Consider the following 21423-nt stretch of genomic DNA (forward strand, 5'->3'; position numbering starts at 1 on the left):
TGTTTATATCTGTGCGAGTAATTTACGTAAATCTGATAAATTCCAACAGGTGGCAGTGCGAGATATCATCACGGTGAGAAAGCTTCGCTGTGATGTGAATTGCCTTAAACATCCATTAAAGCAGAGGACACCCTGCCACAATATTTCTGAAATTGATGTTTAAAGATTACATCCATCAATCCAGGGATGGGCCCATTGCAGGAAGCATTGGGCACAAGACAGAAACAAAATCCTGGACGAGGCATCAGGTCATCACAAGGTGAATACAAGCACTCCCATACACTAGCATCATTTTAGCGTCACCAAATCCCCAAATCTTCATGTCTTTGGAAGGAAACCGACGCACACTGAGGAAGCCCACCAGGAAAACATGCCAACTCCAGGCAGGGAACACCAGGGACGCGACTCCCTGTGAGGTAGCAGCAGCTACCCCCACATGTGTAATTAACAACAGTATTCACTATTTAAATGACGTTAACGATTTAACTGTAAAATGTAACATATACTTTAATGCATTTCATCATGAAAGTGATAGCAAATATAAATCTAAGGGCTCTAAATGTGCAGAGAGCTGGAATATCATAAATTTAAGATGTTCTGTGCGACAATCTATTGCTGCTTGCCGCTGCCCTCCGTTTAGGAGGGAAAACCAGAAGCATGTAGCGATTAACAATTGGGTCAGTTTTAAGATGACGTTTACGACAGTCTGCTTTAATTATAAAATAAACAACGAGGTTAAAGTGGACATTTTGAGATTAAAGCCGAAATTTCCACTTTAATCACAAAAAAGACCTTTTCACCAAGTCCTTAATTTTTTTTCCTCAGTGGCTCAAATACGCTGCTGTATATTCTGATGCTGTTGTGAGACTTTTAAAATGTATTGTGTCATCACAATGAGGAATATGTGACGCTTGAATATAAAATGCACCACGAATGCCTTTGTATGTCGGCATTTTACTTCACCACATTGAAGCGCCGCGTGTAGCATTTATTTCTGAGGGCGTGCTCAGGCGATCGTCAAGTAAATGCTGGGAGCGTGTGGCAGCCATGATGATGCGCATTCAGTATAAACTGGCCCTAAATGTCAGCCTCATGTGCTATGTGGTGTCCAGTATTATTGGGTTTAGACAGATATATTTCATTCTACGTGTCTTTAGGCAAAACCAGTTTCCATGTGACTAGAAAGACAGACAGAGAGGATATGAAAGGCACTATATAATAGATTGATATGAATGGCACAGACAGAGAAAGATACTCCTGCTTCTCTTTCTAATTAATTTAGATTTATATTCTCATTGTAGATTTATATTCTCATCCTTAAAAAGCTTTTGGAGATGTTATTTGATTCCTAAAGTCTTCCTGAGTTTTGTTATGTCTACTTTAGGCAGACTTTAGCGCCGATGAAGAAAAGACTTGATGGATTCATTTCTGCAGCCAAAGCGCAATTTAGAAAACAATGACATGCATGCAAAGGAGGTGGGCCTCTCAGATGACCACGTGCTTATGACCTTGGCAGACATCTTTGGGGCCGGAGTGGAGACTACCACTACAGTCATGAAGTGGATGATTGCATATCTGATCCACTATCCAGAGGTAAGCATGTAAAGAAGTGACAGATCACATATTTATGCAGATACTTTTTTCCAGAACAAGTAGAGCTGCGTAAAAAAATGACCTTTGTTTGGTGGACAATTGTTCGGATCAGTCTTGGAGTTGCAGAATGGCTGGATTGTGATCTTTGTGCGTGTCTGTCAAACATGATAATGCCTGCACACTAACTGGAATGTTGGCAGTGGAACCCCTCATCATAATGCCATGTTCTGCAATATAGAAATCCAAAGCTCACCCAAACAGGCTTATTGTTGTAGGGCAGGGAACAAGGCTGTTCTTGACAGGTTTAAGTCTTTGCTTTTTAAACTCAGTGGCTCTATTCCAACTGACTATAGTGACCACTAATATTAAATCCTAAAGCTTTCACTATAGCTAAATATTTCCAGAGGGTCAGGATGCTTTATTGGTGCAAGTCTGATAGTAAGAGTGGACCAGTTTCAGGGTGTATGGGTTCAAAATTCTCTAAAACACAGGAAGCAGAGGGTTATGGTGCAAGGAAATTACCAGAATGAGCGGATGTTAAATACAGAGTCCCTTAGGGGTCAGTGCTGGGACCGCACTGGAAATAGGAATGATCTGGATAGGAATATGAATAACAAACTGGTCAAGTTAGCAGAAAATACCTGACTTTTGTGAAATGGCAGATGATCCAAAATCAGCAGAATTATTACATTATGGGGGAAAAATTTGAGGCTGATGAAATTTATGGTTTATAAATGTAAAGAATGGCACATAGGAAGTATACACGTTAGGTCTGAATGCACACTTGAAAGCAACCCTCATAACAAAGGCCATGGAGTTATTTTTTAATGAAAGAACGATTGTGTGGCTTGAAACGGAATAAAAATTACAAGGACTGAAATTTCCATACTTTTACAAAAATATACAGTTCAGAGCTTGAATTTCATGTGTGGTAGATGGGAGAGTGGTCCTAAAGGTAACAACAAATGAGGGGCTTTCTATTGGCTGTGGGGGGATTTCAGAGTGCTATTTATAAAACAATGACATTATTTTGGACTATTTGATTTATTTTACTATGTGTACATTCTCAATTTATTCACTAACAGTTTTTGGCCAATACTAAAACAGTAAACATTATTATGTCATGCCACGTGTAGACATTAGTAAATATCAAAATAATTCAGCTATTTGAATTTCCACAAGCTCTTTAAAGCTGATTTTATGGTATTTAAATCAGGTTTTTGGCTTTGGTGCTGTAAGATTGCATCTAGGTATGATGGAGTTCTTTTCTGCGTAGTAACTCCTAATAAATAGTAACAGCAATTGTTCTGCACGACCTTAAACTGGATATGCAGGGTAGAAAATGCTGGAGGGAAACTGCAGACATGTTCATAACAAACCGTTATTTTATCACAGTGGTGTACGGTGCTGTTTTAAATCACTCAGCTTACTCAACAGACAGTTGGTTTGTCTGAAATTGCTTGTTTTTTTTTCTCCTAATTCTAATAATGGCATAAAAGAGGCAAATTTTGAAAGTGTAGCAGGACTCTCCTGCTCTGTTTAGTGAAGCCATGCTTGATTTTAATGTAACAGATGGACTTTGCTGAAATTCAAACCCTATAAGCACTTCTTGATTTGTGCAGCAACTGAGATGGCTTCTCTCTTTTTCTCTTTCCACCGATGGCAGGACATGTTGCCTACCATTTACCACACCTTTTTTTCCCATCTTTTATCCTTTCATTTCTTGCTCTGAGTTTTTAGACGTAGTGTTTGGAGCAAGTTAGTAGAAAGGCCGCTCTTTGTTTGTAGAGCTGGAGGGAAGAAAGAACCCTTCTGGGTTACTATGTTGGACACTCATTAGCTTTCCCCTTTATAGATTAAAGTTGGGATTCAATAGAATAAAATCAAATGCCGTTCAGCTTTCCTTGTGTATACAAAAAATAAAGTGCCAGCTAATCACGACAAAAGCATTGCAACTTGTTTACGTTTTTTAATATGTAAAAAGTCCAGGTACTGTAGAAGGTTTTGAAAGCAGGGGCCCAGGTGTCCATGTCTATGAAATAGGCAGTGTTGTGCGACACTGGGGTGTGCAGTAAGGCTTTATCTGTTCTGAATCAAAAGTTACATAAAGGCTCTAAAGATGTGGAAAAAACAAAAGAAAACTTTTACGATGGAACATTACAACAACTGTGATGAGAACAGGCCCTTCAGCCTATCAAGCTCTTCCGTAGCATCAAATAGATTTTTATCAAAACTAGGGGGCTTCGCTCGCCCACACTCTAGGCATGTGCTACGTGCCAGCCAACTTCGTGGCTCTGACACGATCGCTCCTCCGAAACCCCCTCTTAAACGGTGATACAGTGAGAAATACAAATAGGTTTTGTTTTTTTTTTAACCTCCCCTTTGCTCGATCAGCTGCTGGATTGCTGCTGCGCCATGTGATCTGCATCTCGCCAGAGAACTTCTGTCATATCACCTGTCATGTCCATATATATTGATCTCTTTTCGCTTTCACCTTTTCATCAATATCTCATTGAATTTTGATTCTGTGTTTGGAATTACATCGTGACAATGCAACGTATAACTGCCCATGAGTGAATAGCATTTCTTTCTCTCTACAAGAAATGTGTCTGACAGTAGCATTCACACAAATGAGAAACAATTAAACCGTATGCATGCTTGAAATTTTCTCTTGCGGGATTTGACTTGAATCAAACAATAATTCTTTTAATTCTCGGATCGCCTCTTCATTGGGAAGAAACACTACTTTTTTTTCCCCTGATGGCAACATGAATTAGACGATCAACAAGTCTCTGACTTAAAGTTTAAATATGAACAATATATTCGATCTCTTTTCGCTGTTCTGTTATTTCACCAAGTAATAATGTCCATTTGTTTGAGCTAATGCGATCTTTACTATCCTTGTTTTGAGATTTTCAAGTTTTCGTACTTCCATTATCTCTAACCTGCTCTGCATGTGTACCACACCAACGTTTTTGAATCCCTTACGACGTTCTACTTTGTCATCTACTTTTTGTCTTTTATTTCTGGCCCTGGGCGTGGCTCTCTCTCTTGGCACAAAGTCTCGTCTCGCATGACGTGAATGTATCTCTGAGAAAGTCACGTCTCGTCTCCTTCCAAACTTCCAAGATTTTTTTTTTTTAATAATAGAAAGATATTTTTGGAGAGATCAGCGATTTGTCCTTTCCAGTGCTCTTGATTTAAGTGGAGCACAGCCCATCCTCAGCCGAGTTCACACTCAACTCCTCTGTCTCCTCAGATCAGAAGAAGATACAAGAAGAGATGGACAACATCATCGGGCTGGACAGCCGACCCACCCTGAGAGACAGAGGAAGACTTCCATACCTGGAGGCCACAATCCGGGAGGTTCTGCGCGTTCGGCCTGTGATTCCTCTGCTTCCCCATGTAGCTCTCAAAGATTCCAGGTACAGTGGAACCTCGGTTCATGACCATAATTCATTCCAAAACTCTGGTTGGAAACCGTGAACCGAAGTGTTTCCCCCATATGATTGTATGTAAATACAATTAATCCCTTCAGACCGTACAAACTGTATGTATATATTTTTTAAGATTTTAAGCACAAATATAGTTAATTATACCATAGAAAGCACAGCGTAATAGTAAACTAAATGTAAAAACATTGAATAACACTGAGAAAACCTTGAACAACAGAGAAAACTAACACTGCAAGAGTTTGCTATAAGCGCTACAAACCACTCGCTAAAAACACTTTTTTTTAATGAGTTTTAAGCACAGGGAAAAAAATGAACATTTGAAAAATCCTTCATTTAATAAACCACCAAGAAAAGTAACATTGCAACAATGCATGCTACAAACCGATCACTGTAAACAGAAGTGGAGGTTAAAATCCAATAGAAAAAAGTCTTCATTTAATACAAGGTTAAAACAATGCTCGAATCTGTCTCTTTAAAAACAAGCCTTATGCATCCAGCCGTCTCTCTCTCTCTCTTGCGCGTGTGTGTGTGTGTGTTTTGTTTAATTCAATGAATAAAAAATGTATATCTGGGACAAATGTGAATATGTGCATATAGACAGCACATCTAAAAGTGTGGAGAAAAAAAGTAAGTGACATTCAGTAGAAGAATGGGGGCTTGTCACTTCTCTGCCTCCCCACCATATATTTATAAACCTGTAAGGCCATTAAGCTAGCTTCACTCGTCTACATTTTACAACCGCTGCCATATATGACAAGTCAATACCGTCTATATTTCTGTATCACTACCTATAAGAGGCATTCACCCCCTTGGAAGTTTTCACATTTTATTGTTACACAAAATTGAATCACAGTGCATTTAATTTGGCTTTTTTGACACTGATCAGCAGGAAAAGACTCTTTAAAATCAAAATGAACACAGAGAGGTCAAAATTAAACACAACACACTAAATAACTAATCACACAAGTATTCACCCTCTGACACCCCTACACCATCTCTGATATATCTGACTGGCCAACTGACTGTCACACATATGCACCTAAAGACGGACGCTGTTAACAGTTGTAGATATTCTTCATGATATTGTAAGTTGATGCTTTCATGTTCTGCACCATCACCACCATCTGTTTCAGCGTAGTCTATTGATACGCATTTAACCAATTTGCCGTGTAACTGATCGACAATTTTCGCAACAATACGCTTTGACTTCGTTTCTTGGTGCTAGGATTGCCTCTGTACTCATTTCTTCCGTTAATAACCTTTCGGAAGGAAATTCTTCATTAAGACTTGGACATAATACGTCTTCTTTTATTGGGAACTTAAAGTGAGGAAAATGTAAAAATTTACAAGAGCTGAGAGCACAGGAACTGGTCTGAGAAAAGCATTCACGCCAATGAGCGGTGAGAGGACCGTGGGAGTGGGCCGTTAACCTTAAATGGTTGAGAGGAGGACGGGACCTGAAAAACACTCTTGGCAATAGTCTTGTCTCAAGATAAACGCCTTCCTAATAACATTTTAAAGGATATCTGTTTTGAAGCTCCGTCTTTGTGTACATTTTCTTTGGTTTGGGTGCAAGGCAGTCAGCCAGAGGTGTGCAGCACCAGGTCAAAATATAAAGGTCAGCATCATACACGCGTACTGGTTGGTCAAGTTTATGAGTACATCAAACAAAGGACGGACATTCTCATTTATGTTTCTATTCACTTTTTGCCCAAACAATTCTTTTGTTAATTGACTAAGAGTTTAATGTTATGTTTTTGTTTTGATTTTTGATTTCTCACATCACTTTCTTTGAATTCCAATTTTGGTTTCACGTTCTTGCCTTGCTGATTATAGCATCACTCTCCCAGGATCGACCTTTGACTGCTAATAAAATGCCAATCTGAACCTCCGATTCCATTCTTATTTAGTGAAGTCACTACATCATAACACAGTCCTCCCAAACTTCCACTTTAAAACGGCAACATGTTTTGGATTCTCCCAAGCGGGGCCTTTGTGATGCCCAGGAGGTCTTCTGCACTCTTGCCGTTCCTTCATGGCTCCTTGCTGTCTATGGCACCTGTAAGAGCTGCTGGGATTGCAGCCCTTGAGCATTCAGTCTCTCCAGCTTCCTCTCAAAGCTGTTCTGGTAACCCCAAGTAAGTTACTTCCATATCCCTTTGTGTCACTGAAGGATTTACTACCCACTGGCAGTGCCCTTCTTCTTGACAGGCATGTACATTTGCATTCCCAGTGTTAATTAACTTCTCAGCATGTTCTAGTGTTATAAGAGGTCCAACTTTCTGATGTTCCTTTAATTGAAATAAGTGTGACGCCATCTCAAGTACATTATGGGGAGACGGAAAGGAAGGATGTGGTGCGCAAAACGGACAGACAAGACGTGACAAATCAAAAGAAAGACAAAAGAAAATGAACTTTGTGTTACAGATGGCTAGCCAGTGTTCACATTTCTCATTAATTTTAACAGTCATCATCTAATTTGAAACACATTGTACTAAGAAATGAATGCTCAGCAGTCCTCCTTGCCAGCTTGATGCCAGCTCGTTGGAGGAAATGCACAAGTTTGAATTGAATTATTATTTTGTTTCTTTTCTTTTTCAGCATTGGTGAATACACGATTCCCAAAGGAGCTCGAATTGTGATCAACCTGTGGTCCATACATCATGATGACAACGAATGGCCAGACTCCGACAAATTTGATCCTGGTAAAAAAAACATTAATAACCCTCTCCAGTCTGCTATCTAACAGAATAACCAAACAAAATATGCTGACAGCCCTTCAAATGGCTCTCAGGCTCTCTCATTACGTGGCCCTCAACTGGCATTTGCTTTGCTCTCAAAGGCTTAGTTCTAAGATTTGATCTTTTGCAGGAAACACAGCAGATGCTGATATAGGGTGACATTTTGCTTTTGTATTTTAGGACACAATTAACAGTGTGTGCCAGACATTGCTCTCTGCTGGACTGGCACTTGACCTTAAGCCAAACGCTGGTGAGAGACCCTCTGTCCCTCCGTGACTCTGCCATGAACAAAACAGAATTGAGAACGTTATTATATACATGTACAGTAATCCCTCGCTATATCGTGCTTGACTTTTGGGCTTCACTCTATCGTGGAATTTATATGTAAGCATATCTTACAGTTTTTCTCGATTGGTTTGGCTCATTTCTTGAAACAGAAATTACATTCTTAAAACTATAAGATCATTTGGCCAAACAGTCTTACAGTTCTGCGCAACATTACAGCTCACTAGCAAAAGGTCATATCTTTCCCAAAACTGTTCATACATGCTTCAAAATAGATTCCTTTCCCATATAAAGAGTCAGTACCATCAAAATGTCAAAGATCTTTCTCAATTGCGTTGGCTCATTTGCATTCACTTAGTGCGTTTTTCCAAAATAACCTGGATGGTTTAGCACAACACCATGGATCACCTGCAAAAGCTCGTATCTCTCCCAAAATAGTTTACCCATGTGTCAAAACTAAATTCCTTTCCCATTTAAATAGTTAGTGCCCCCAAAATGCATCGTCCCTTTGGCATCGTGTAAGCACTGCAAGTCAAAATGCCTAGATGTTTTGTCACTATGGCAGAGGTCTAGCCAACAGAAGACAATTATGTATAAAACTGAAAAAAAAAGGATTTTACAGTAAGAGCAGCCTCCAAAGTTTGACATCAGACACACTGCACTCCTACTTCCAAGGAAATTGTAATCATTTTTATTGACACACATAAAGTAACTTCCATACATTAGAGTACATAAAATGTATACAGTATTCTGTACATGTACGAAATATAAACACAAACAAAAAACAAGAAAAATTATATCTAGCCTACAGTAGGGCTTACAGTAAATAAAGTTTCACAACTAAGGTAACTTTCACTGGTTGTTGTCGTCACCGTCCCTCTCCTGGCCACCATCCTCATCCTCCTGGCCATCCACGTCCTGCTCTCTGTTTGGCCATAGATTCTCATCCACATCATGGCGGATATTTTCCCTTGCGATGCAGCGAGGAAGAAACGAGCGAATGTCTCAACCATCCCCTACACTGATCCCCTGTAATGTCCTCACATGCAGCATCCATTGCATGGAGCAGGGATCTCTGGTCTTGAGCCTGATGTTCATAGACTTTCCACCTCCAAGCGGAAAAAAATTCCTCAATGGGATTAAGGAAAGGAGAGTATGGTGGTAGTAGCTCCATGAGCATCCTTGGATGGGTGGTGAACCAGGCCCTGATGAGCGCCCACGGTGGAAATTTACATTGTCCCACACGATCACATAGTGTGGTAGGTGAGGCCCCGAGACCTCTCTCATTTTCTGGGACCAGATGTGTATAAAGACGGTCCAAGAAAATGAGGAGCTTTGAGTGTTATATGGGCCTAAACTGGGGATGTGTGTGGCCACACCATTCTCAGATATGGCAGCACACATTGTTAAATTGCCCCTCGCTGGCCTGGGACATCCACCGTGGCCGCTGACCAATGATGTTACTGCCACGCTCATGCCCTTGGCCAGGTTGAAACCAGCCTCATCGACAAATACAAGGATGTGAGATGTTTCATTCCCTTCCAATGCCATTATTCTCTACAATAGAGTAAAAAATCAAATCAGTCATATAGAGGAGTCATACACAACAGAAATAGAAAATTACATGGGATTGTTCTATGTTCTCCTCCACAAGTTCAATATAGCCTGCTACTGGCCACTACTCCAGTGGTTCCAAACCTGGGGTACAGGCCTATGCAGAGGCACTGCAGGGAGTATTTGACACAAAGAGGGAGAAACACTGTTGCAGTTTTAGGCAAAATGCTGTAGTCAGATAAAGCTGGATTCTAAAGGTAAAGAGGATACTGAAAACCAAACAAATTGGGAACCACTGCTTACTGTAATGTTACTATAATAGACAACCAATAACTGACTTACATGCACATACTGGTACCGCAGCTCTTTCACTCTGTCAGAATTCCTCTCAAATGGTACCCTGTAAATCTGCTTCATGGTCATCTGATGCTTCTTCAATACCCGGTCTATTGTGGAGATGCTGATAGAGTTGACATTTTGGAATATGGCATTGTCTTGAAGGATTGCATCACGGATCTGTCTCAAAGTGAGAGCATTATTTGCAATCACCATGTTACAGATCTCTTGTTCTTGTTGTTCATTGAGAAGTTTTCTTCTGCCACCCATGTGAGGTTGTCGTCCAATCCTAGACGTAGAAGTCAAAGGACAACACTGTATGACAATTGTAATGTATGCGTATTTGTTACAGAATGAGTTACTGTACTGTAACATCATATTGCAACATCACATTGAGGTAATATATTACAGTACTGTAGGCCTACACACACACACACGGAATGAAGAGTTTATACATGTCTTGCTTTACAGTATGCACAGTACTGTATACTGTAATGACTCCATCATTGACTGAGTACATACCTGTTTTCCCTGCGAAAGGTTTGGATGATGGAGGAGACAGTAGAGCGAGGCACATTAGGCTGCACTCGGCGCCCAGCCTCTGCCATTGTCAGGCGATGGTTAACCACATGGTCTACAATTGTGGCCCGAATCTCATCCGGGACAGCATGGTGTCTTCGTGCTCCTCGGCCTCTTCCCCCTATTCCACCACCACGCATCCTCACTCCTCCTCCTCCGCCTCTTCTTCTTCTTCCTCTTCCTCCTCCTCCTCCTCCTCTTCTTCTTCCTCGAGCAGGAGGTTGCCCTTCTTGATTTACTTGGTGAGGTACCTCCATGTTCAAATGGTACTGGCCCTAGCCAAGCTCTATATATACACGTTTGGCAGCATTCACAACAATAGACAGCACCTGTCAGGTAACTAAACAAACTGTTTGGTTGGTCATCTGAGATGTGGGAAACTCCTCCTTCGTTGGTCAAGTTCTAATTTCACCTGATTGTCAATTACTGTCATGAATTTATCAAATGTTCCAAGAAATTCATATATGGTGTTCATGGTATTATGTTCTTGACTAATTTTGACAATTGAACAGACTATTGTGCATATGATGACTTACACGATGAAATCATGCTGACATGTTTTGGAGAGAACAACCATTAGACTGAGAATCAACTAATCAGTTTAGATCAGCAAGATCTATTTATTTGGAAAATGTGCTAAATGTGGGCTTATTGTGCTAACTGCAGGCTACTTGTACTTAACCATTTGCAAAGATGCACTGAGACACTTGAGACATGTACTAAGGCATTTGCAATTTGATGAAATCAATGAGAAATGCCATTCTGTTGTGAACATTTGCAAGGTGGTTTGGAGATCTGTCCATGTTATTTTGAGAATGTCATCTCGGTTTCAAGAAATGAGCCAAACCAATCGAGAAAAACTGTAATATATAACGACGGATTTTTCGCTGCTTCGCGTGTTCTGCGGACAATGTGTCTTTTACTTCCTGTACATGCTTCCTCAGTTGGTTTGCCCAGTTGATTTCATACAAGGGACGCTATTGGTGGATGGCTGAGAAGCTAACCAATCAGAGCAAGCAGTTAAGTTCCTGTGTGCTGAATGGCTCAGCGACGGAGTGCTGAATGCGATTCTGCGGCGTTAACCAGCAAGTCTCGTCTCACTCATTCAGCATCAACGTGTTTCGCTGTGTAAAGAGTTAACTTTTGTGCTCTTTTGTGCTTATCTTTGTGCATAGTCAAGCCGTTCATTGTGGCTCCAAAACAATCTGCTCCAGCTACTGCTTCAGGGGCCGTGCCCAAGCGCCAACGAAAGATGTTAACGATTGCTGAAAAGGTAAATATTTTGGATATGTTGAAGGAAGGGAAAAGCTACACCGCTGTAGGACGCCATTACGGCATCAATGAGGCTACGATTCTTTGTATTTAAAAAGTAGGAAAGGAATATAAGATCTACGGCCGCAGTTTCCTTTTAACCAGGGTGCAAAACGAGTTGTAAGTGGATATAATAAGGCAGTAGTCTGGATGGAATCTGCTTTAGGGATTTGGATTGAAGAAGAACAACGGCAGTGTTACACAGTCACCTGAACAGGCTCCTTTAGAAGAGCTGTAACGCTCTCCTTTGTTGTGCAGTAAAACTAAACTCATTGTTATCGGACATGTCATCGTGTCATTGTTGGTAAGTAACCATAATTAATTTTCTACTTACAGTGTTTAGTACATGTACGCACGTTTAGTGTCACTGTACACACATTTACTGTACACAATTTTTCTTGCATTGTACGTATTTATTGCTGGTGGCCTGTCTATCGTAATGGCTGTAACATATGTGATATCGTAAACACTCGATATCTTTAAAATAATATTTAGGTTTTACTGTATATAAACAGGGTGTTTACATACATAATTTCAATGAATCTTACCTAATATCTAAGAGAATACAAAGGGATTATGCTGTATAACTGTGAGGGGAATATTTATAAACAGTGTGGGAGAGTTTATAAGGGCTTAAAATATATAAAAATAACCATACAAACATATGGTTTCTACTTCGCGGATTTTCACCTATCGCGGGGTGGTCTGGAACGCAACCCCCGATTGAGGAGGATTACTGTATGTCGAAGTTACTCGTTCAAATTTCTATACAAGAGCAGAAGTGCCAAACACTTAAACAAGAGCATTTTTTTTAAATGGGCAGTGTGGTGACACAAAAGAAGACTTAGCTGCCTTACGGTCAAATGTCTGTGTGCATTTTGAGCATTTTCCCCATGCCAGAGTGGTCTTCCTCCAACATCCCCAAAATCATGCGTGTTAAGTTAAATTGGTCAAAACCGGCAAATCAGCCAAGTGTGTGTTTGAATGAGAATGGGTCCTGTGGAGGACTGGCATGCTGCCCAGGCCCGTGTCCTGCCTTGTACCCATTACTGTCAGGACAGGCTTTGGCTTCTGCCACTCCTGCCACTTGATTGTTACTCAGTTTGATGTTTATGCCTGTTGTGTTCAAATTTCAGCAGAGACTGAAGGAGGTCAAAAAGTCACCTGTAGACGTTTGCTAATGTCCGTACTCACGAGTCTTAGGAGCACTCAGCAGAGCTCAAGGGCAAAGCCAAACTAAACTCCAAACTGCAATCTTTTCCTAAATTGATTTTCCTTGAATTAGTTAGGATGATGCTTCCCAATCAGCAATTTTTATACTACAAAAAACCAACCCCATGCATCACATGCCCAGCAGCAGGCAGCATCTAAAAGTACCAAAATGGTGGTGGCCTACAAGATTAAACATAAAGAATGGTGGCTAGACATGATGGAATGGGAGCAACGTCTCCAAAATAACATTAAAGGTACACTCCTAAGTGAGAATTACTAGCATATTCCTGAGCAAACACTGAATATATTAAAGTTAGAAACAACTTACTGTAAAGAGGGGCTACTGACCATGCCACTCCATAGGGGTCAAAGTATCAAGTGCTGTGTCCCCCAGCCATCCTATGTGACAACACGAGAGCCACAGCTGAGCAGGCCAAGCATGTTGGCTTCACAGCTGCCATCAGTAGAAAAAAAAAAAAAAATGAGCAGGACAAGGTGGGGGGTAGGTCAGGGGTGTGGTTTGGGTTTTCAGGACAATGGGGGGAATGGGTGGGAGACTGGGGCAGAGCACATGTGGTGGAGAAGATGAGACGTGTGCCTGCAGCTTAGTGCTTCTCACAACGAATCACCAGGAACAAAACCAATTGATCTCTCTATTTGTGTGATTAACACTGGAAAGAAGATTCACAGGACAAGTGTGTTATGATTTGTGTCAATTTTAAATGAGCTCTGATTATTACATTTATACAGAGGACTCCAAAAGTATTCAGCCCCCTTCAGTTTCTGCACACTTTACTGTGCTGTAGATTTAATTTTAAATTTCTCATTTTTACCCATCAATCTACACTCAATAACCGAAAATGACAAAGTGAAATGTTTGCAAATTTCTTAAAAATCAACACCTCGAACCTCTACACAGGTACCTTAAGTCAGCACTTTGAAGAAGACCCCTTGGCACCACTTACAGCTTCAAGTCTTCTTGTGAAGGTCTCTACAATCTTTGCACACCTGGGGCCTCATGTATAAGCGGTGTGCAAGACAGAAATGTTGCGTAAGAACTTTTCCACGTTCAAATCGCGATGTATAAAACCCACACTTGGCGAAAGCCATGCACTTTTCACCGGTACCTCATACCTTGTCGTATTTAAGTTCTTTGCTTAGTTTTGCAGACTGGCGGCACCCAGCGTCAAAGCAGTGCTACTGTTCCTGTGTGGTTACTCTTTATCTTCCTGGCGTGGCTTTATAAATACACTGAAACTAACCGCATATTGTTTATTAGTGTAATGCATCTGATTGTAATTAACTTGTAACAATATAATGGTCCAGGGAACAGCCATAGTATTCCAAATACCATAACTGCTTTAGCGTTGTTACTCTCACTGCACCTTCTTCTTCTTTCAGCTGCTCCGTTAAGGGTTGCCACAGCAGATCATCTTTTTCATATTACTCTCACTGCACCACTCAGAGTATTTATATCACTGTATCTGAGTGTGGAATCACAGCAGCAACTGATCGGAAAGAGAATTATCGGTATACAGCTTCAAGGACACGCTGTCTCAGCCACTGCAAAACGTTTTAAAGCCTTTTCTGTATGGACCTCATGGTTCAGAAACAGTTTCATCCAAGAACTATAAACGCACTTGTAGAACTATTAGTACTTATAAGTACAATCACCCCGCTGTAAACTTGCACTATAGTTATAATATCGCACAACCTGAGCCACTTTATAAAGCGCGTATTTACATATGATGACGATATCACTTTTAAGGTGAAATGCAGCAAAATATGTTTATTAAATTATACAGATAAAACTTTAACTATATTTAAATAATCTATATTCTTCACTGGGAGTGTTGTGAAGGATAGAATAATTAAACATGTACTACGAAGATATTTCAATGTGCCTTAAACGTTTTGAAGAATCGGCGCTAAGCTTACAGATGGCTTAACTTCTATTACAGAGCTGAATGTGTATGATTTGGTTTGGTATTTGGGGAAAGAAAAGCAAGGACTTCAGTGGCGGCTACGCCAATATATATTGAATATAAAACAGAAATAGAAAATAACAACACAGCTAAATACGCAGCGACAAACTTCAGAAAAAGTTAAATGCTTGTGTCATGAGCACGAGGCGGCTATGCAGTGTCTGCAACGGACGTGGCCATCCACCATGTATAAGCTACCTTACTGACATTGGCGGGTGAAGGAGCCACCAATTCTTCCTCTGCCCAGTGCCACCACAAGCCTAGAGCCGCCCCTGAGTACTGCTGCAATAAATTATTTCATCGAAGGTCACACACAATCACTGCGCTGTGAAACCCATGTTTAATAATGTGCTTTAACTCTTATCATCATGAAAATGATATCACGTATACAGTATTTTAATTATTCAGAGAGCTGTAATATCACGAATGTAATTGATTCTGTGTCCAGTTGGAGAAAGAGAGCGGTTTAAGAAGCAAGTAGTGATTCACACACATAGAGCACATAGAAGATCAAATACAAAACAAAGCATTTAACGTGCTACTTTAATTACGATGTGATTTGAGAAACTGGTTAATTAAACGATTTTAAGATGGCGTTTATGATGTTCTACTTTAATGACAAAATAAACTACGTGATTAAAGTGGAAATGTCGAGATTGAAGTTGACATTTCGTGCTTTTTCCCCACTGTGCCTTTTGTTCTCTGTACCCTAATAATCTTTCATATGACACTCAGACAGTGGGCTACAACTCAGCTTTTCACGGCGACTTTGACTGTGACGTCTTTATTATTTCCGGCAACGTGAATGTGAGCTTTCAAGTTTCTCCAACACGCTATGTCACTCGATCAACTTCATTTTGTTGATTATACCACGGCTTATTTGAACAAATAGTATGTTTTTCCTTTGCCTCCACTTGGTATTCACTGAAATTCTTATATTTTCCCCCGTGCTTTTCCCATTGTCTTTTCACAGAAGGCTGAGCTTAAGAGCGATTTATATTGATTTGCATATTTAAAGAGGCGCAATTCTGGGAGGATTTGGGGCGTTACATAATGCGCGTGCACGAAGTTATTTTTCACGCTGATCGGGATTTATGTAGCGGAAGAGCGTGGAAGTTGAGACGCACAGATTCCTGCATCTGGATTTTTCTGTGCGTAAGCACATTTCGGCTTTTGTACTTACGCCATGTTATAGTGTGAGTTCTACGCTCGGCGTTATACATGAGGCCCCTGGATTTGGGCAGCTTGTCATCTTCTTTCTTGTAGAATCCTCTCAAGCTCCGTTGGATGGGATGGAAAGTGTCTGTAAACGGCGATCTTCAGGTCTCTCCACTCAAACAGACTGGTCACAAAGCCACTCCCAGCATTGTCTTGGCTGGATGCTTCGGGTCATTGTAGTATTAAAAGGTCTCGCATTTTGGGGTTACAGTTTTCTTCAAGGACCTCTCTGTATTCTATCCTCCTTCCCTCAGTTCTGACCAGGCTCCCTGTCCCTGCCACTGAGAAGCACCCCATAACATGACGCTGCCACCATGCTTCATCGTAGGGATGGCATTAGGCAGGTCAAAAGCAGGGCCTGGTCTTCAACAGAAGTTTTGCCCAAAGAGCTCAGTTTTCTCTCATTACACCAGAGAGTCATTTTCCACAAAGCTCTCCTAGTCCTTAAGCGTCACGTCTTTTACTTGAGTGGTCGTCGTCCATCCACTCCCCATTAACGCCTGATTGACGGAGTACTGCCAAGATGGTCGTCTTTCTGCAGGGTTCTCACAGGCTCTGTTAAATTAATCACTTATTCCTTGGCTGGCCCTGATCACATGGTCAACTTGAAGACGACTCCTGGTGGTTCTACACTTGGTCCATTTCTCATTATTGAGGCTAATGCACTCCTGGGAATGCGCAAAGCTTTACAAATGGTTTTAATGCCCCTGCCTGATCGATGCCTCACCACAGAGAGCCCCTTGGACTTGATGGATTGTTTTTTTTTTTTTTACATGCAGTGTGAATTGTGGACCAGCTATCTGCAGGGGTCTGCCTCTGTAAATGTTTGCCACAGGTGGACCCCAATCGAGTTCTCAACAGAAGCAGGAGGCCCCTGAACACAGTCTGCCGTACAACAAGGGGTCCAGATACTTCTAAGGAATGCAAGATTTCAGTTTTGGATTTTTAAGACATTTGCAGACCTTTCTGAAAACACGTCTTTCACTTTGTCACGATGAGTTCTTGAGTGCTGATTGTTGGCCAAATTCTATCCATTTAAATGAAATCTTTCTTTTCTGTTCTTCAACTTTGATTTACATCTCCTGTCCCGGTTATGAACTTGTCTGCTTATTACAAGTGTGACTCCTTCAAATGCCTGCCACCCAGTGCAGCGACTATCAGAGGGCACCATCTTTTGTGCCCATGTAATGAATGCTCAGGCTGGCAGGGGTGGGCCACGTTGTCATCATCCTCCTTTCTCTCTCCCTCTCTTTCGCAGGGCGCTTTCTGGATGAAGAAGGACAGCTCATTCTCGCTCCGTCGCCCAGCTTCCTGCCTTTTGGGATGGGAACTCGTGTCTGCCTGGGTGAAGCCCTGGCCAAGATGGAGCTCTTTCTCTTCATGTCCTGGCTGCTGCAGCGCTTCTCTCTGGCTATTCCTGAAGGCCACTCTTTACCTGACCTGCAGGGCAAGTTTGGAGTCGTCCTCCAGCCGAACAAGTTTATGGTGGACACCAGGCTGAGGGACGTATGGCTGAAAAATCAACAAGTCTCCAGTTAAGAGGCATCCTCTGCCAATACACTTTTGCATTTTGCAAGTGACTCTTCTTCCTCAGCCTGTGCCATGTTCTGAAATCCTGGAAGACAATAAAAGTTACAAACAAAATAAAGAATAAAAAAAAATCTCTTGGTTGTAAGAATATAAAATGTGCCAACACAATGTGCTCACCTGACCCACTCACAGACACGTAAAAACTTTGACAGACGAGAGGAGGCCATCTGGTTTGTCAAGCCCACTTGTTTAGCTGAAGGCTAAGCCCTCCCAATATCTAATGTCTTCTTAAAGGTTGTTAAGCGTTTTTGCTTCAACTCCATGTCTTAGTTGTTTCTCCCCAAGTCCCACAACTCTCAGAGTAAAGAGGTGCTTTCACCAGGCTTCAGTCTTAAATGCACTTCCCTTAATTTCCACTGAAGTCCTCAAGCACGCGACTCGCCCTTAACCAGAAAGGAGGCCACCGGATCTGCTTTATCAAAGCCTTTGAGGATTTGAAATACTGAGATTAGGTCCCCACACTGTGTTTGTTGCTCGAGACTAAACAGATTTAAATCTCCGCGTCTGTCGCAGTAGGACATGTCCTTAAGTCTCCACTGCTGCGGGGTCTTTCTTGTACCGTGGTGACCCCAAGAGCACACAACACTCCAGATGTGGTCTCAGTCCTGCCCTGTTTTGGTTCATTACTATAAAAGGTCACCCCCTGGTCACTTTCCAGTCTGTTTTGTGGTAAGGGAAACTGTAAATTGTCCAATTACTTTGCCCCAACTGAACCACACCTTTAAATATTTTTGTACCCCTATTGTCCTAATCTGAGCCTGACAGCCATCTGTGGGCTGCTCTCATGGCACCAATGCAACACGTTTGATAACCACGGAGTACACACTTTTGGGGGGGGTGTGGAACTGCAACAAAGTGGGTAGCATCTTATCAAGGCAAACTTGAGAAAAGGGATGTGGCAGATAGCATGATCACAGAAGCCCCCAACAGCCTACCAACCACCACAAAGGTATGAGGGTATAGAAAAGAATTGGCCCCTGTGAAAATACCTTGTGTTGCATTACAGCCAAAAATGAAAACAAATCACACAAAAATAATTTTTCAGATTTATTTACTTGATATACTACCTCTAACAACTTAGTTTGGAAAAATAATTATAAAAAAAAGTTTTTTAACTTTTTTTCACTAAAGTCTGAAGTGATAAAGGATCATCACCCACTTTCAGTACTTTGTTGTACCACCTTTTGCTTTAATGACAGCGTCGAGCCTGTTGGGATCCTCCTCTATCAACTTTACACATCCAGATTGAGGAATATTTGCCCGCTCATCTTTACAGGAGTGTTCAAGCTCAGGCAAATGTCAGATGGCTTGTGCCACCTCCACCTACTCAAAGCTTCGTGATGCTCCAACAATGATGGATGGATTAAAAGGCAGAACTCTACGTGACCATCTTCATTAAGCCCTTCTGTGAGAACCCCAAATCCAAAGAGGACTGTTTCATTTATGTTAGGTAGAATGCCCAGAGGGGACTGGGCAGTCTAATGGTCTGGAATCCTACAGATTTTATTTTTTTCTAAAGCCGTCTGGAGTTTTTTTTTCTTATTGTGTCTTTTATTTTTCTATTCTTTATTATGTAAAGCACTTTGAGCTACTGTTTGTATGAAAATGTGCTATATAAATAAATGTTGTTGTTGTTGTTGTTATGGTGGGCTGAAAATCAAACAAATCACCAGCACCAGATAATATTCACCCTCGGGTTCTTAAGGAGGCTAGCGAATCCAGATATAAACCTTTGACATGTTTAGGTAATCACTGCAGACTGGGGAGATTCCAAAGGACTGGAAAATGGCAAATATTAGCCATCCATCCATCCATCCATCCATTCTCTTCCGCTTATCCGAGGTCGGGTCGCGGCAGCAGCAAGCAGAGGCCCAGACTTCCCTCTCCCGGCCACTTCTTCCAGCTCTTCGGGAGAATCCCAAAGGCGTTCCCAGGCCAGCCGGGAGACATAGTCCCTCCAGCGTGTCCTGGGTCTTCCCCGGGGCCTCCTCCCGGTTGGACGTGCCTGGAACACCTCACCAGGGAGGCGTCCAGGAGGCATCCTGATCAGATGCCCGAGCCACCTCATCTGACTCCTCTCGATGCGGAGGAGCAGCGGCTCTACTCTGAGCCCCTCCCGGATGACTGAGCTTCTCACCCTATCTTTAAGGGAAAGCCCAGACACCCTGCGGAGGAAACTCATTTCAGAGGAAACTCATTTCAGACGCTTGTATTCGCGATCTTGTTCTTTCGGTCACTACCCATAGCTCATGACCATATGTGAGGGTAGGAGCGTGGATCGACTGGTAAATTGAGAGCTTTGCCTTACGGCTCAGCTCCTTTTCACCACGACAGACCGATGCAGAGCCGCATCACTGCGGATGCCGCACCGATCCGCCTGTCGATCTCACGCTCCATTCTTCCCTCACTCGTGAACAAGACCCCGAGATACTTGAACTCCTCCACTTGGGGCAGGATCTCTCCCCAACCCTGAGAGGGCACTCCACCCTTTTCCGGCTGAGGACCATGCTCGGATTTGGAGGTGCTGATTCTCATCCCAGCCGCTTCACACTCAGCTGCGAACCGATCCAGAGAGCTGAAGATCACGGCCTGATGAAGCAAACAGGACAACATCATCTGCAAAAGCAGTGACCCAATCCTGAGTCCACCAAACGGACCCCTTCAACACCCTGACTGCGCCTAGAAATTCTGTCCATAAAAGTTATGAACAGAATGGTGACAAAGGGCAGCCCTGGCGGAGTCCAACTCTCACTGGAAAGCGGGCTCGACTTACTGCGGCAATGCGGACCAAGCTCTGACACCGGTTGTACAGAGACCGAACAGCTCTTATCAGGGGTCCGGTACCCCATACTCCCGAGCACCCCCACAGGATTCCCGAGGGACACGGTGAATGCCTTTTCCAAGTCCACAAAACACATGTAGACGGTCGGGCAAACTCCCATGCACCCTCCAGGACTCTGCTAAGGGTGAAGAGCTGGTCCACTGTTCGCGACCAGGGCCGAAAACCACACTGTTCCTCCTGAATCCGAGGTTCGACTATCCGACGGACCCTCCTCTCCAGAACCCCCGAATAGACTTTTCCAAGGAGGCTGAGGAGTGTGATCCCTCTATAGTTGGAACACACCCTCCGTCCCCTTTTAAAGAGGGGACCACCACCCCGTCTGCCAATCCAGAGGCACTGTCCCGATGTCCATGCGATGTTGCAGAGACGTGTCAACCAAGACAGTCCTACAACATCCAGAGCCTTAAGGAACTCCAGGCGTATCTCATCCACCCCCGGGGCCCTGCCACCAAGGAGTTTTTTGACCACCTCGGTGACTTCAGTCCCAGAGATGGGAGAGCCCACCTCAGAGTCCCCAGGCTCTGCTTCCTCATTGGAAGGCATGTTAGTGGGATTGAGGAGGTCTTGAAGTACTCCTCCCACCGACCCAACGCGTCGAAGTGAGGTCAGCAGCGCACCATCCCCACCATATCGGTGTTGACACTGCACTGCTTCCCCTCCTGAGGCGCGGACGGTGGACCAGAATCTCCTCGAAGCCGTCCGAAAGTCGTTCTCCATGGCCT

The 21423-nt window shown here is 42.5% G+C and overlaps 1 pseudogene; it reads left to right on the top strand.

Annotated features, from left to right (window-relative positions):
* LOC120520411 overlaps window positions 1-18129 on the top strand; it is a 37327-nt pseudogene extending 19198 nt beyond the window's left edge.
* The last annotated feature ends 3294 nt before the right edge of the window (window positions 18130-21423 follow it).

Source organism: Polypterus senegalus, unplaced genomic scaffold (assembly GCF_016835505.1).
Source record: "Polypterus senegalus isolate Bchr_013 unplaced genomic scaffold, ASM1683550v1 scaffold_1493, whole genome shotgun sequence".
NCBI lineage: Eukaryota > Metazoa > Chordata > Cladistia > Polypteriformes > Polypteridae > Polypterus > Polypterus senegalus.